The sequence below is a fragment of the Musca autumnalis genome, unplaced genomic scaffold (genome assembly GCF_047663935.1).
Source record: "Musca autumnalis isolate F117 unplaced genomic scaffold, ASM4766393v1 scaffold_1, whole genome shotgun sequence".
In the NCBI taxonomy this organism is placed as follows: Eukaryota; Metazoa; Arthropoda; class Insecta; order Diptera; family Muscidae; genus Musca; species Musca autumnalis.
In genome coordinates this window covers 119,717,551-119,733,633 of record NW_027411644.1, presented here as the reverse complement: position 1 = coordinate 119,733,633, position 16,083 = coordinate 119,717,551, and positions in this window count along the sequence as shown.

Here is a 16,083-nt window from a genome sequence, read left to right as displayed (position 1 = left end):
GTGTGCGAATTTGTAATGCCCCAGCTAACATTTTTTTCCGAATTCGTATCGAATTCGGACAGAATTTCTGAAAAAATATCCGATTCTGATGCCGAATTCGTACCGAATTCGGTACGAAAGTTGTATGGACGTGGTCACCGAATTCGGAAAGAATTTTCTAAGGAAATTCTTAAAAAATTTTAGAGTTTCGCGACGAATTCGGTCCGTATTCGGAAGTAAATTCTTGGAAAATTCGGAGAAAAATTTAGATTTTCTGACAGAATTCGATCCGAATTCGTTCTTTTCACGAAACCATTCCTTGGAACCGGTTCGTTCATGAACGACACAACTCTATAAACAGCCCCGATTGCCATTAACTCGACAACAACCACACGATCGTCAACGAGCCAATATCAACAACCCGATTACCGACAACAACCATCCGATTGTTAACGAACCAACAACAACTACTTTATCAATCCTTATTCCTCACATATTATTCGTAACATTATAAGCACTCGTGTTTAACTTAAGGTTTGTGGGTCCTTAGGCCGACCCTGGTAGCGACTGAGCCTACCTCAGCCACCTCAATGCTCATAGCCTGATCCTACATATTAACCCTATCTTTTCTTCTACAGCAATTACCACAAAGTCGACAACGAGCCGATATCAACAGCCCCGATTGCCATCAAGTCGACAATAACCACCCGATCGTCAACGAGCCAATATCAACAACCCGATTACCGACAACAACCATCCGATTGTTAACGAACCAACAACAACTACTTTATCAATCCATATTCCTCACATATTATTCGTAACATTATAAGCACTCGTGTTTAACTTAAGGTTTGTGGGTGTTTAGGCCGACCCTGGTAGCGACTGAGCCTACCTCAGCCCTAAACAAGACCACACGTCCGCATTGGACATAGAAGTCCTGTGGTTCAATCCCTGGCAAGAACTTCACATTTTTTATGCAGTGGCGGAATTTATATGAAGATATTTTAAAATTCTATGCCCATTTTTGCAGTATTTCGGCAAACTCGAAATAAGTTTGCCAAAAATATTACGCGGTGTAAACTTACGTTGCTTCCCTCGAAAGTTATCGTGCGTTTAAATCATCGACTCTTAATTTTCTGCAACGGATTTTCTCTTATCATATATAAGGCCTAAAACGTTAGTCTTATGACTAAGGATATAAAATGGATAATATTACACCCACTAGCGTTTTTTGTAGTCAAAACATATTTGGACCTTAAACAGTTTGTTGGCAATCCTTCTACTACTCGCACATTGTCCAGCACATGCGTTCTTTCAAATCAAGCTCTCAATTTGTTCAACACTCATTTCGAAATTCTCAGCGAAATTCGAACATCACATACAGGAAGCACACATAAATACAACAGGCGTTTGGTTTAAAGACCTCAGTTTGATGGGAACATTGTTGCATGTGGATGGTGAATGATGGTGCGGAAGGTAACAAACACAAAGTACCATTCGGCCCCCCATTTCAATCGTAGTCCTGAATTCTTGCTACTCGTTATTGTTTACTCCCAATAAAGTAGATAACCATTGACCTGTTTATTTTTGGTACGAACCACTTGCTGTCATAATTTTGCAAAGTTTTCGTAAAGGAAATGAATTCTTATGTCCATGTCGAATTTGATTTTTCCTAGTCAATCAATTACTGCTGCTGCTAGAGTCTACAACCTTATGCTGCAATATTTGAATTTGTTTTATGACATAGCAATGGGCCGACTGTGAGGAAATTGTAATGCCTATAACTTCTATTTTTGCTTTCGTTAAGCAACATCAACAGATTTTCTTAAATACCCCGCACAATAATCACAACAAATAAACATGACTCGGTCGGTGTGTCTTTAGGTTAGTCCCAGCACAGAAACTCATCACATTTTCTTCAAATCCAATGCAGATACAATTTTATCGCTTTGTCCTCCAACGACTTCCGGCCATCGTACAATGGCACTAGCACATGCACACACAACAACTCTAACAACCGTCCCTTATAGGATTTAGCAAAATAAATGTTTAAATTTATGTTTCATTTCGTTCCATAGGGCTAATGGTTGTTTCGGCTGTGAATGTGTGGGTGGATTGACTGGCTTTTTGGGCAACACATTCATCGAAGTTCTTATATGAAATTGTTGTTTATGTTTATCTGCAAGTGGCATAGAGCCCGGTGTAACACGGGCCGTTGTATAAATGTTTATTAAATGGTTTTAAAGTTCTTCTCAACTCTACAACCTCGTCCTTCATGAGTGGTTTATTAAAACTAACTTTTAGATATAACATTTTGGGCCTTGCTCTGACCCACTTTGCAGTAAGCAAATAATAAATTTACTTTAGCATCATTTTCACTTTCTTCTATGCAAATCAATGATGCCAGTCGGCGGCGGTTGTGGTTGGTGGTTGAATACCACAAAGATATTTGTTTATTGCTGTTGGAGTTTTGATATCCCAATTCAACTGCTGTGGGTTTTGCTTTTCATGACTGTAATCGAAATTGAAGTTGCGAATATACATTTACATACGCTTTAAGTTGGTGCTCAATGCAAATAGCCATTGAAATATATTTGAATTGAATTTTAAATAAGGCGTATTTGATTTCTTAGAAATTCTTCGGCGTTTTTTAAGAAACATGAGTACCGTACATTGCCGAACTAATCAAACTAATATCAAAAATGTTATTCTGACCCACCAAAAAAGGAAAACAAAACAAGTAAGCCTTGGACCTAAAGAAAAGTATTGTGTTTACTACCGACGTCTATCCGGGTTTTTTGAGATTTTGGACCAATTTCTCAGGAAGTATGGATTTGCTCCCGAAAAAATTGTACAGTTTCCAAAAAAATTAAAAGCAATTGCAAAGTAAGGACTCGTTTGGGTTGTTTTTAAATTTTGGCAAAATTTTTTTTAGGCGACTGCCGTCTTTCTAAACTTTCTGTGGGATGCACCCAAAAGAGTGGTCCGATTATACGTTATACAACGTTTGGTTCGGTTTCTACTTTCTAGGGTTGTCTTACGGGGCCTTTATCTCAGGAAGTTTGAACTTGGGCCCGAAAAATTGCGCTGTCGTAACAGTGCCCGCAAGAAGAACATTTTGGAAAAAAATTCGAGATTATCTGTGAAACTGCACTTTTTCCAAATTTTGTGTGGGAGGTACCCAAAGGACAGGATCGATATAGTCCATATTTAAATGTAATACTTGACTAGATGAAATAATACAATGTGCAAAGTTGGGACCAATCAGAATCTCCCTGCGAGAGTTATCTTGCGGATTTGCCATTTTAGTTGGTGCCGTCAAGGTTTTTTGGAGCTTCTAGGTCATTATCTCAGGAAGTATAGATTTGCCCCCGGAAGAATGAACTTGCACCGTCGTAAAGGAAGCCGCAAGGACAATCTGCTGAAAAAATTCAAAACGATCTGAGAGGAGCTCTTAAACTTCACTTTTTCCGAATTTTGTGTGGGAGGTACCCGAAAAAGTGGACCGATAAAGTCCATATTCGAACACGATGTATGCCTGAAAGTATTATTACTAAATGCAAAGTTTTGACCAATTCGGTTACTCCCTTCGAGAGTTATGGTGCGCACCATTTTAGCCAAAAATGTTGTACTTTTTTATGGCCCATCTTCGAATTTTGGCTAAGTTTGGACAAAATATTACAAATGCCAAATTTTGGACCCGATCGATTGCTTCGTTTGAGAGATTTCGTCCAAACATAATTGGGGTCTAAACCCATTATTTCGATGAGGCACATTTTTGGTCGTATCAAAGTGTATTTAACCCCCTTAGTAAACCGCAGTTAAAAATTTCATATCATTTAATAAAATGTATTAACTTTTTTTAAATGTTAGGTGAGTGTTCTTAAATTTTAGATCTATACAAAAGTATGGACAATATTTTTCTAAATCTCGGCTTAAACACAGATGGGACAGGACCTGTGATATCAGACTTTATAATGGTAACCTCCATTTGTATTGTTTGTAGTTTTCTGCATTTAGCTATTTTGTACCAAGCCTTATGGCTACAGAAGTTATCCTTTATCACCATAAGAAATGTGGCTCACTAAACTAATGGTTTAGAAAACTTAGAGTCGACCGAGCAATATCCGACCGTCCGTCAGTCTGGCTGGTAGGTCAGAACTTTCTACATCATAATATTTCTTCCAAAGAGAGACCATGCTCCGACTATATCGGGTCACTCCCTCGGGTATCTTCCCAACAAAATTAAAAAAATGGATTAAATGCGGTACAAGGTCGTTTTTTGAATTTTACTGAAAGTAGTCTTGGGTGCTACCGTGGCGCAATGGTATGCACACATGCTGCAAGCTAAATATCCGGATTCGATTTGACAACTTCATATTTACAAAGGTAACATAAATACCCTTTAATTTTACCACTCACGGCCTAAAAATTTTTCGACACTGCAAGTGGTGTTTTTACTGAATTTTGGTTTGCTCACTTACGCCAACATACTTTGCATCGATATAAACGAGATCTTTTCTTTTTCCATTGACGGGTATTCCTTTTGGAATACTCCAACCAGAAGCGGAGATATTCGCATAAGAAAAAAACGTTGACTTTTCTCCACATAAGCTTTTCGCTTATTCCGACTCCTGAATATTATCCGACCATCACCAAACTAAATAGGCTTCTTCCTCTGTGGGACCCGCATCAACTCCCAAAAAATTCGTGACGATCCGATCAAAATTGCGACCTGTAGCGTGATTACAAACAAATCGGAAAATGGGATGCATTACCGACTATTGCGATATCTCTGTTGTTTGAGCTACGACAACCTACTTTACATCGTTGTAAAGGTGATATTTTCTACTTTCCTTGTCAGGTTTTGCTTTTGATATACCTCTTAAAAAAACAGAGATATTGGCTTTGAAATAAAACGTAGACGTTTTCACCAAATAAGTGTTTGCCCATTCCAACCCATTCCCTGAATATTATCCGACCATCTTCAAAATAGGCTTCTTTCTCTTTGGGACCCCCATTAATCCCCAAAAATTCGGTGCCGATCCGATCAAAATTGCGACCTGTAGCGTGATTACAAAAAAATCGGACAATGGGATGCATTATCGACTATTGCGATATCTCCGTTATTTGGTTACCTACGCCGACCTACGAGGGCAGTTCGGAAACTTCTTAGCCTAGCACAAAAAGCGCGGTATAAACAGAAAAAAGTTAAGTGTTTTGGAAACTTCCTTCTCTGTTATGAAAACATGTTAAATTTTGTTTCGATCTGGCAACTCCTTCATATAGAAACAGGTGTTCAAAAAAGACGCAACCACAATTTTTTTTACAATGGAAAAATTAGAAATGCGTGCTGTCATTAAATATTTATATAAAAAAGGTTTATCGGGACAAGAAATTCATAATGATATGGTGAATGTGTTAGGTGAAAGTGCTCCTTCATATGCAACAGTAAAAAATTGGGTTGCTGAATTTAAACGTGGTCGTACAAGCATTGAAGACGTCCAAGAACAGCAACAACAACAGAAATTGTAGCCAAAGTGCATGATAAGGTATTAAATGATCGACGAATAACAGTGCGTGAAATTGCTAATATCATGGGCATCTCAAATGATCGAGTCCATTTAATTTTGCATGAAGAACTACAGATGAAAAAGCTTTCTGCAAGATGGGTGCCGCATTTGTTAACAGTCGATCAAAAACGCATAAGAATGAACATTTCTCAAGCTTGTTTGGATCGTTTTAAGCGAAATAAAATGGATTTTAAGCGTCGTTTCATAACTGTTGATGAGACATGGATCCACCACTATACTCCAGAGAAAAAAGAACAACCCAAACAATGGACTGAAGCTGGAGGAAGTGCCCCAAAGAAGGCAAAAACAATTCAATCGGCTGGTAAGGTTATGGCAACGGTTTTTTGGGACTTCAAAGGTATTTTATTGATTGACAATCTGCAAAAGGGTAAAACAATAAATTCAGAGTACTATTGCAACCTTTTGGATCAATTAAATGTACAAATTCGAGAAGATCGTCCTGGCTTACAACACAAAAAAATAATTTTTCATCAAGACAACGCACCAGCGCACAAGAGTGTTTTAACAATGGCTAAAATCAACGAATTAAAGTACGAGTTGCTTGACCACCCACCTTATTCTCTTGATTTAGCTCCCAGTGACTTTTACTTGTTCCCAAATCTAAAAAAAATTCCTTGCTGGCAATCGTTTTACCTCAAATGAAGATGCAATTACAGTTGTAAACCACTATTTTGAAGACCTTGAGGAAAACTATTTTAATCAAGGGATAGAATTGCTAGAAAAGCGTTGGACTAAGTGTATTGAAATTTCAGGAGATTGTATTGAAAAATAAAAATATTTTTGAAAAACTAACTATTCTCTTTCATTGATAGGCTAAGAAGTTTCCGAACCGCCCTCGTAGTTTGCATCATTGTACAGACGGGATCTTCTACTTTCATAGTCAGGCTTTGTTTTTGGAAATTTTTCAACCAAAGCTGTGATATTCGTCAATATAATTAAAATCGCAAAAATGAAAATTGGAGTTTTATTTGCTACTATTGTGATATCTTCGTTGTTTGATCACCTACGAGCACCTCTTTTACATCATTAGAAAGGTGATATTTTTTACTTTCATTGCCAGGTCTTGCTTTTGGTATACCCCATACAGAAGCTGAGATATTCGCTTTGGAAAAAAACGTTGTCTTTTTATCCACCTAAGTTTTTCCCTTTCCGACCCCTAAATATTATCCGATCATCACCAAAATCAATAGGCTTCTTCCCCTCCGGGACCCCATCAGCATCCAGAATTTCGTGACGATCCGATCAAAATTGCGACCTGTAGCGTGATTACAAGGTTAAGACGGACGGAGGGACACAAATAGTGGTGTAGGGTATAAAAATCAAATGCCGATACTGCATCAAATAAAGTCTCATGACTTAACGCATCATAGTCAAAAAACTAAAATAATTGATCAACACGAGAAGCGGATGTATCGAGGGACAAAAATATAAAGGCATGGTCAGATATACTAGGGCAAATAAACTGTCCTGAAGAAACAATCGAGTCTTCCATGCTAAGGGCAAAAAAATCAAGCGGAGAGGTGGAATTATGCACTACACTGTAATGGGTTGGTAGAAATTTGTTTCTGATGGAAACACCTAGCCTTCTGCATGAATCTCTAACCTTAACCGAACTGTCAAGACAAAATAAGTCGTTCTAAAAATCACTCATAATTAAAAGTTCAGGATACCTTACCAACAAATCGGCAACATCATGCTCAAAAGCCTCGACGTTGCCATTCGTAAGATAAACCACGCCAACTAGAATTTGTCTTCTACCCAACAACAACTCAATGAACAAGCTTTCCGCTTCCACATATAGGCTACTTTTATAAACAACTTTAAATTTGATAGTTCTAGAAACGTATAAAACTACCCCGCCACCCCTTGTGCAGGACGATCATTTCTGCAGCACGCAAAACCAGAAATATCAATACAATTCTGGACGGAATTGAGAATTTGAGCCACTTTTCATTTCAGTAACTCCAACCACATTCAAAAAACGATTCTCCACAACGCTTCTTATCTCAGAAAGTTTTGGTGACCTACAGGAGAGATTAAAACTGCGGCAATTAAAATTTCCAATATTTAGATAATTAGTTAATGCACGTGTTATCACGTGCAATATCGCCTAAATTGCAATCGAACTTTGTTAACCTTGAATGTCACAACAAAATAATAAAGAAATTAAAAAATAGGTACGCCACTTGAACTCATCAGTTCTCTTAGTTCTTTGCATTGAAGCAAATAACTCTTCCCCAATTTTATGACGACTCGAACTCAAGAATAAATGTGACTGACGAATTCGTTTAAATGCGAATTCAACAGAAACATTCAAAAACTCTCGTAGCCGCATATGCAAACCAAATTAACTACTACCACTGTTATGCGTCTCCACAATGCAGAGAATCATCATAACTATGTTGATAGTTTGTCGATAATAACAACAAACAAATCGTCTACCGTGCTGTGTGTCTTTTTTAGATTCACTTTGGCAGTTTTGTTGTGATGTTTGTTTACTTTTTATACCCTCAACCTTTAGGCTAGAAAGGGTATATGGTAACATGGGGCGCCTTCGCCACTGGGGCGGCTTCGCCTGCGCCGATTTTCTCGCAAAATATAAGTGATAGAAAAAATCCGTTAAGGGCAAAATTGTGAGTCTAATGATGATCTATCATCTCCCAAAAGTTGGCAGTTTTGTCATAGATATGATATCGGACGCACGCGGTTTTGTGTTTTCAGTGTATTGGGAAAAATATGGTAGGTATTTTTTGTGATATCTTCTTTATCTTTTGTGATATCAAAAACACATTTTATACCGTTAGAAGACAACAACTGAAGAATATAAATCCCAATAATTCACATGAAAAAAGCAATTGCAAATCTCAATATATTAATATTATGAAATATGTAAGGGGTGGGGTGCCTACGCCATGATAGGGGTGGACGATTTGTTTGTTGTTATTATCGACAAACTATCAACATAGTTATGATGATTCTCTGTATTGCGGAGACGCATAACAGTGGGAGTAGTTAATTTGGTTTGCATATGCGGCTACGGGAGTTTTTGAATGATTCTGTTGAATTCGCATTTAAACGAATTCGTCGGTCACTTTTATTCTTGAGCTCGAGTCGTCATAAAATTGGGGAAGAGTTATTTGCTTCAATGCAAAGAACTAAGAGAACTGATGAGTCCAAGTGGCGTCGGACGAAACTAGTATTCTCTGCCCTTCCCTAAAGTAAATCAATTTTAACTAAACCCACTTTAAAAACTTGTTGTTTTTAAAATTTGAAAACAACAAATATATGATTAAGCGGGCTTACTTTAAAAATAACAATTAAAAAAGTATCAGTCGGCTTTGCCGACAGAGGTATACCCTCAGCATGTGTATATTGAAACAATTTTTTCCCAAAATACGTATGTATTTAGGGAGTTTTAAAAAAATTGGGCGTTTGAACCGACAAAAATGTTGATTAGGATTAAAGATCAAAAGTTTTGCGGAGGAGATACTAAAAGGAATGGATCGACATTGACCGTTATGGAAGTGGATCTCCAGCCACAACATATGGTGTCATAGGGGGTTTTTACACTCTTCGGGCTGTTTGCTCAAGAAGTATGGACTTGCCCCTAAAAAAACTTTTAATATCGTAATTGAGGCAGCGAATGCAAGTTGCTTCAACAAAAATCAAAGTGATTCGATATCAGGTCTTAAAGTGAACTTATCCGAAAATTTTGTGTGGGAGGTACCGGATGGAGTGGACAAATATAGTCCATATTTGAACCTGATCTATATCTGGTAGATATATTAGGATGTGTAAAGTATAGACCAATTCGGCCACTCCCTTCAAGAGTTACCGTACGAACAATTTTTCCGAACATTTTTGAACTTTTGTGGGGAAGGTACCCGAAGGAGTGGACCGATATGGCTTATCTTTAAACTTAAACTATGTTTGGACAAAATATTACTAAGGCCATATTTTGGACCGAATCGGCAGATCCGTTCGAGAGTTATCTTGCGCTCCAACCACCTCACACGGTGTCATAGGGGTTTTTCTGCAACTTTCATGCTATTTTCTCAGGAAGTATGGACTTGCCCCTGATGAAACTTGTACCGTTGTATGTAGGGCAGTGAATACAAGTTGCTAAAACAAAAATCAAAGCGATTCGAGAGATGGCCCTAAACTGAACTTTTCCGAAATTTTGTGTGGGAGGTACCCGAAGGAGTGGACCTATTGAGACCATATTGGAACCTCATATTACTCTAGTAGAAAGTTTACGCTATACAAAGTATGGACCAAAGTGGTCACTCCCTTCAAGAGTTATCGTGCGCACAAACTTTCCGAACATTTTCGAACTTTTGTGGGGGAGGTATCGGAAGGAGTGGACCGATGTAGCTCATCTTCGAACTTAAACTAAGTTTGGGCAAAATATTACGAAAGCCAAAATTTGAACCGAATCGGTTCATCCGTTCGAGAGTTATCGTGCGCTCCAGCCAGCAGGACAGACAGACAGACGGACAGACAGACGGACGGACATGGCTAGATCGACTCCAAATTGTCTGAAACACATTTCATCCAAACATACTTGGGGTCTAAAACCATTATTTCGATGAGGCACATTTCCATCGTATCAAAGTGTATATCACCAATATTTTTGAAAATTTAACATAGCTGAAGCCAAGGTTTACCCTTTTAGAACATGCGACTTGTGATGGTATATTATACAAATTAAATATTTTTGGATAAAATGAAAAGTTTTTGGACGTGGCAAAAAATATTGGCCTTAAAAGATAATTTGCGTGGAAGCTGTGGCTATATTTATGTTAAAAAATGTGTAAAAATGGGTTGAAGCCACCATGTCTTTTTTTGTTTTCTCTCGATTCGTGAGTAAACCACACTTCTCTCGATTCTCCTGTCAAAGTAAAAGTAGAAGCAAACTAAATAAGGATCATCTTACTAATGTATTACTTTTCAAAATTTGAACTGCTTCTACCATTAAATGATGCTGACATTTTGAAGCCAGATTTACAGTGTTTTTTGACATTTTCTTCTAATTTCATTCCGCAAACAGGTTTTTCAAAAAATCATATATAGGATTGTAGTACTTGCGATTCTGAGTTTTTTGATACCTATATTGTGAATGTAGTCTGCACAGCTTCATAGAAATCTGCATCCAAATGCGGAAATTTTGTGTGAATATTTTTCTAAAAATCATATTTTTCGGGCCTAATTTTTACAATTGTCATTCGATTTCCTCGTACTTGATTGCACATTTTAGTTTTTTACGTTCCGGATCCAATAAATCACTCCTCGTGAAAATCCATCTAATAAAACGCGAGTTACGAGAAATTCCAAAGTAGAAAAATCCCCTAAAATTGTTTTTGAAAATATCGCGTATTTTATCGCGTTTTCTGCGGATCGTTTCCACTGCAATGAAAAAGCTAGTGCAGCATCTTCGTTTTAGCGGAAACAGAGATTTGAAAACTTCACTGATAAGGGATCTACATTCATTTTACTCCAAAAAATAGTGTGGGATGCTACATCCACGGTTCTTGATTGATCGCCTTGAAATAGATATATATCGATGTAGATTTTCATGGTGGACATTGAAATCGGATGCGGACAAAAATTGTATTCACTTTGCGCAAATTAGCGATATTTTATAGGTTTTTTAGTGGTAAGATGCAGCCAGTGCTACATCTTAGCCTCCAAATTAAATTTCGAAAAATATATACAAATTAAAAGATATGGTCTTGCTGTACATGAAAATCACATGCGGACAAAATGATTTTGATAATTACGCCATTTACACGTATTTTAAAATGCATATAAATTAAAATGGGTTATGTGACCCCTATTTCCATTTCAGAAACTTTGCGATATATCCCCAGCAACCCAATTATCTTCCTCAATAGGAAAGCTTTTATATGAATGTCTATAAAGCAAAATCAGTATATTTTAATGGGAGATTTAAGCAAAATGAAGGAAGTATTCCTATAGATTTTTCCAACATTTTATACTACATAATGAATGTAAAAAAATATGTTTTCAAACAAAAAAATATTTAATTAATTCTCTTTCGAGTTGAGCTGTTAGGCCTTTAGAGATACATTGAAAAATTAGGAGTCTACCGAAGTCCCACGCATCCAACCATTACACTACGTTTCACGGGTGGTAAATCCGATCTTCAGGTGTATTAGGATGTTGTTTTTGTGGCAGACGAAGGCAAAGCTTGGTAACTGGTATATATATCGAACTTCATTAGATAAATGTATATGCGAAATTATGTCAGTTAATTGAAACTCCAAACTTTTCCTATAGTCCTGCTTGGTAATCCCATTTTTCAATGTTCACAAATACTATGGTAAGTTTTATTCCTACATCATTAGTATTTGCTCATTCTATATCAGAAGATTTTTATTTTTTGATCATCAATTATTGTCTACTAAAGTTTTGACAAGTTGATGGTGGCTTAGAACGCTAAGACGCCGGCAACCTTGACACTCAGTTGTCGGAGACCCAGGTTCGAATCCCAGCCTGGCTCATGCTGAAATTATTTTTTTATTTTTGCCTTATTAAGGCGAAGGCCATTTATAGTGATATTTAATTAATTCTCTTTCGAGTTGAGCTGTTAGGCCTTTAGAGATACATTGAAAAATTAGGAGTCTACCGAAGTCCCACGCATCCAACCATTACACTACGTTTCACGGGTGGTAAATCCGATCTTCAGGTGTATTAGGATGTTGTTTTTGTGGCAGACGAAGGCAAAGCTTGGTAACTGGTATATATATCGAACTTCATTAGATAAATGTATATGCGAAATTATGTCAGTTAATTGAAACTCCAAACTTTTCCTATAGTCCTGCTTGGTAATTCCATTTTTCAATGTTCACAAATACTATGGTAAGTTTTATTCCTACATCATTAGTATTTGCTCATTCTATATCAGAAGATTTTTATTTTTTGATCATCAATTATTGTCTACTAAAGTTTTGACAAGTTGATGGTGGCTTAGAACGCTAAGACGCCGGCAACCTTGACACTCAGTTGTCGGAGACCCAGGTTCGAATCCCAGCCTGGCTCATGCTGAAATTATTTTTTATTTTTGCCTTATTAAGGCGAAGGCCATTTATAGTGATATTTAATTAATTCTCTTTCGAGTTGAGCTGTTAGGCCTTTAGAGATACATTGAAAAATTAGGAGTCTACCGAAGTCCCACGCATCCAACCATTACACTACGTTTCACGGGTGGTAAATCCGATCTTCAGGTGTATTAGGATGTTGTTTTTGTGGCAGACGAAGGCAAAGCTTGGTAACTGGTATATATATCGAACTTCATTAGATAAATGTATATGCGAAATTATGTCAGTTAATTGAAACTCCAAACTTTTCCTATAGTCCTGCTTGGTAATCCCATTTTTCAATGTTCACAAATACTATGGTAAGTTTTATTCCTACATCATTAGTATTTGCTCATTCTATATCAGAAGATTTTTATTTTTTGATCATCAATTATTGTCTACTAAAGTTTTGACAAGTTGATGGTGGCTTAGAACGCTAAGACGCCGGCAACCTTGACACTCAGTTGTCGGAGACCCAGGTTCGAATCCCAGCCTGGCTCATGCTGAAATTATTTTTTATTTTTGCCTTATTAAGGCGAAGGCCATTTATAGTGATATTTAATTAATTCTCTTTCGAGTTGAGCTGTTAGGCCTTTAGAGATACATTGAAAAATTAGGAGTCTACCGAAGTCCCACGCATAAATGGCCTTCGCCTTAATAAGGCAAAAATAAAAAAAAAAAAAAAAAAAAAAAAAATATTTTTTTAACCAAAATATGTGTTTATTTTGGCTGTGACATCGAAACTATAATACCAATCTGTATGATTTTAGTCTCATTTGATTCGCCGTGAAGTTTTGCTCCCATACGAATTTTTTCGTAATTTTATAGCGGGTAAATGGACTTTTATTTTGAAAAAAGTTGACTTACATTCAATAATTTATCAATTTATTATACATTTCGCGAGCACTGAGTAACACTTAACAAATATTATGCAATCTACTAATTCAAGCCACTTCCAGATAAGTTTTTAGTAGCAATTGCTCGCGGTAAAATAATTAGCGTTTTTATAATAATTTTTTCTTTAAAACGAAAATAAAACCGCCATAACTTTTGTCCGCATCAACAAAAAACTGGCTCGCGAGCGGATTCGTACTGGGAATTTGTTTCTTAACCTATGTACCAAAAATCTTTGATGTAGCGCGAAAAAAAACTTAACATATTTTGTGAAATGGAATATGAAATATTTGACAACATTCGTGATATACCCTCCTTAGCCTAAAGGGTATAAAAAGGTAAACACACATCACAACAAAACTGCCAAAGTGAATCTAAAATATGTAAATCAATAAAATCAAATATCAGATGCTTCTGCAATATATCCTTCCCCTGAAGACACCACAGGTCCTCCACAACCTACATCGCCATCCCACTCATCAAAAGCAAAAAGCGTTCACACTGCAATGCATCAAAAGTCTTTTCCATCTCATTTAACAGCGTGATTCGGACTCTAGACTCATCACCGTTTTTGAAGTACGTATTTAACAATTTTATTCCTCCAACGCAACTTACGGCATTCAAATGCAAGCTTCGCAGCAGGGGGGTAAGGTGATCGTTAAGACACACACACACATCATATGGCCAAGTCGGTGATAATTTGCCATGATAACATCCCTTACATGCACCGTTGTAAATTTTACGAGCACAGTTTTGCCACCAAAGACATAGCAACAATGCTGAATTTCTTTTTCACAAAGAGCAACATTTCACAGCATCGCAATTTTCATAACCGGCTCACGAAGATTAGATATACCCCTAGGCAATCCATTTACACACAAGATCATACCTCTCAATTTCTGACAATCTCCTTTTGATGTTGCTTAAATCGTTCTCCATTGTAGATAAACGCTTCTGACAGACAAGAAGTTCGCCATTTAATTTTTTAGTGGATTCTGCAAACTCAGATCGCATATCTCGTAATCAAGTAAACATTGATTCAAACGTTGATCTAGTTGGTCTCTAACCACAGAAGCAAAGTCATCCAAAAACTTGTTCATTCTTTCATCGAGTGACTCCCTCAATGAGATAGCAAGTCTGTCGAATATTTTCTGTACACCTGTCAAATTCGAAGAATCAGTATTACCTCTCGATGTTCTACCACCAATATGTGATATAATGCTAGGAACACTCGCACTTTGCCTAGGACCACTTTCTCTCTAAGTCGAAACAACTCCTGAAGTACTATCATGTCGATTCGGAGCTTTACGACATTTACTACATGTGAATGTGAACGTCTTGTCTTTTTAGATCTTAGCAATGTCAACATTGATGCATCTGGGATGAAAATAATTGTCACATACAACTCATCCCACTCTATACAATCCGGTGATACTCCTCAAACATAGTGGGCAAGAATATTGTTTTGTTGGAGCCATAACTAAATAACAAAACCAAATGACGGCAAAAACAAAAGTATTCAAGCAACACAGCAAAACAGCAACAACTCCAATTCGTCAAAAGACAATAGGCAACCGGACATTCATCAACCAAAAACTGCAGCAATGATCGAATGTCGTATTCTTCACATTCAAAATATTCTTTAATTTCAAACTACAATATTTCTTTATTAAAAATTATTTTTTTCGCGGAGATAAAATATCAATCAGCTGCTAATGGAATCGTTGCCAGATACATACAGTATTTCCCGGATATAAGCACTGTGGAAAATGCAAGCAAGGCAGTGCATATAAGCGGGGGATTCCTGTATCGAAATCCCGTTTATAGGCACAATTAGTGCTTATATACAAAACCAGCTTATAAGCACTATCGGTGCATATATAAAGATCCCCCATATACAAATTCTCATTAAAATTGGAATTTATTCGTTTTTAATCAACCAAAAAAAAGTATCTTAATTATTTTTATTCTTAAACAAGTAAAAAAGCGTTAAGTTCGGCCGGACCGAACCATGAAATATTCTAAAATAATATAGAATAATTAGTTTTCTTGTTGTTACGAAAGTACAAATATCCACAATTTCAGACAGAGAAGACTTTTGACCGCTGAGAACTCCAAATACCTAATTTTAGCTAATTCGGTCAGCTAAAAGTTTGAAAATACTTGAAATCGGGCGGTAACGTTATTTGGGGCTATACTAAAACATATGCTTATGTCCACAATTTTGGATAGATAAGTTTTTTTGACCACTAGGAACTATAAGTGCCAAATTATAGCTAATTCGGCCTGAAAATGTAGATATAAACCTCAAAATACCTGAAATCGGACGGTACCGTTATATGGGGGCTATACCAAAACTCGAACTGCAAACAAAAGACTCATCTTTCCGAAATTTCAGTATTCTATCTCTATTCTTGTGGATGCTATAGTGATTACCACAGACGGAGGAACGGAAATGCATAGATCGAATCCGAATTTTACCCTGATAAAGAATATTTATACTTAATAGTGTTGCA